Consider the following 2,786-nt stretch of genomic DNA (forward strand, 5'->3'; position numbering starts at 1 on the left):
TATATATATATATATGCATGTATATACATACGTCTTAGTTATTTTTGTTTTCTACATTTTTCCTTTCACTGCACACTTTCTAATTACAAATTTCCATATCTATTCCCATAATTATGGACAGATACATTGTCAATCACATAGGCATGAACTCAGATACAAGCGCGCGCACACATACATACACACGTGTATATACTTATATATATATACATATACATATATATATGTGAGTATGTGTGTGTATATATATTTATGCTTATCACTATACATATTTTATAAGTATGGCTAGATACTTATGAATGTATGTGTCAGTCTATTGGTAGGTATAGATGCATTCTTGAATATCTACATACTATTCTATGCATGTGTGAATTCATTTTCTTTTACGAAAACTTCGACCAGATATCTACGAGAAACCCGTTAGCTGCCTTTCTACTTAGGTAAAGGTTTTATAAGATATGCAAGGAAGATTAGTGCCAGGAACCATATGCATTTTTAATTATAGGAAGTTCTACAGAAGATTAGGTACCTGATATGAGCTGATATGGAATAATAATCGCATAAAATGTTTCTTGAAGAGTGTTAAACTCAAGAGTACCGTATGAATCAAGATGGACGTTTGATAAACAAGGCGATTTCCGTTTTGTTCGCATTTCATTTTCAGGGATTTATCTACGTATATCCTTCATTATAAGATACCGCTATGTTCTTCTTCTATTGGTGTTATTAATACTGTTGTTTTGGTTTCTGCATTTGTTGTTGCTTAATGCTGTTACTGCAGTATTTGTTGCTGTTGTTGCTGTTGTTCTTCTTCTTCCTCTTGTTCATGTTGTTAATGCATGCGATGAGATTCTAATGATGTTGTTGCTGTTATCTTTAGTATTGTACTTACTACTCTTCTTCTTCTTCTTCTTCTTTTGTATTATCATTATTATTGTTGTTGTTATTATTGTTATTATTATCTTCATTATTATTATTATTATTATAATTATTATTATCAGTAGTAGTAGTAGTAGTAGTAGTAGAGTTAGAGGTAGTAGTAGTTTGAGAGCAATCTTGTAAGTAAGTCAGTAAGTAAATGCCTTATGAATGTGCATTACATCCATTTATTATGTTAATGATACGGTAAATGTGTTGACGAAAGCACATTCTATATCATGGCATCAAATTGCATTGATTTAAAATTCAGTAATTCGCTGCACTTCTCTGTTTTTTTTGTTGTTTTTTTTCCCTCTTTTATACACAACAACCGCGGCATTCGTCTACTGAACGGCTGCAAACAAAATCTATTCCTATTATGCATGAATGTGCCTAATATACCTACCTGTATATGTATGTAGAATGTATGTATCTCTCTACCTCCCCCTTTCTCTCTCCCTATATATATATATATATATATATATAGAGAGAGAGAGAGAGAGAGAGAGAGAGAGAGAAGATGACGCTCACCAAAGTGGCACGCAGTGAGACTGAACCAGGAACCATATGCCTGGTAAGGAAGCTACTTACCACACTATGTTTTTGTTTCTTATGTTCTCGTTTCTTATTCTGTCTACGTGTTATTGATGTCCTGTACATATGTATGCATGTACATATGTATGCATATATGTAGGTATGCACATATATGCATGTATATATGCATATATTTGTATATTATTTATATTATAATATATATATATATATATGTGTGTGTGTGTGTATCTTTCTATGTATATATAAAACATAGAAATACGCTTATTTATACAGGTAAACGTGCACATATGCGCATACACACGCACACACGCACACACACACATACACACACATACACCCCCCCCCCACACACACATATATATATATATATATATATATATATATATATTGTGGAAGTAAAGTGGATGCTATCGCCTACATAAGAGTCGGCATTGTCGGAAGTGTCGGCACAGAAGTTGTGGGATTATAAAAGCGATTGTGTGCGCAAGGACGAGTCAAAAATATCTCCATCAACAGGAGATTCAAATGTAAGACACGAACAAAATAATCGTTGAATCCTTGACATTCAATACGGCTTTAACCGACGTTCCTGATAGCAAAAGTCTCACTGAAGTATGTATGGGGGATTTTACTGTCATAATCTTTAACAAAAACATAATGTAAGACATTAAGGAGCAAAATAACCCTGTTCTTTTGTAGACTAACGACCTTATTGGCCCTCTTCCTTACCTCTCGATATTAACAGTGCTAGAAATATTTGTCTGGTAGGGAAGCAAAATTTGTTAATACTGGAAGTGGAAATTTTCCGCTACATCTCTCTGAGGATGTAACGAGACAGAGAAAGAAGGAAAAAGAGAGACTAGTAAGTTTAAAATATTTGACGAGTTTTATCACTGATCAACAATGAGAATAAAGGAAGGACGGGGACCAGACCCAGGGACCTTGTTGACTTTTTCCTTCGACTAAGTATTCAGTACATTGCAGTACATTATTTATCCAACTGTGGTAATAGTTGAGATTTTAAAAAATTACTACAAATCCCAACGTAATGTTGCATATATATTAACATAAATCTCTCTCCACGAACTTATCAATTTATTAAAAGATTATGGCTTATATATCGGTGTATATACGTAGTAAACTCTTATACGCACAAGCATAGGTGTATGTATATGTCAGTGTGCGTGTGTGTATGTTTGAAAGAAAGGCGGTGTGCGCGTACGTAACTGCGAACGTAAATATATATGTATGGACATATGTATGATTGTAAATATGTATGTATATGTATATATATATATATATATATATATATATAT

The sequence above is a fragment of the Octopus bimaculoides genome, chromosome 19, assembly GCF_001194135.2.
Source record: "Octopus bimaculoides isolate UCB-OBI-ISO-001 chromosome 19, ASM119413v2, whole genome shotgun sequence".
Lineage (NCBI taxonomy): Eukaryota > Metazoa > Mollusca > Cephalopoda > Octopoda > Octopodidae > Octopus > Octopus bimaculoides.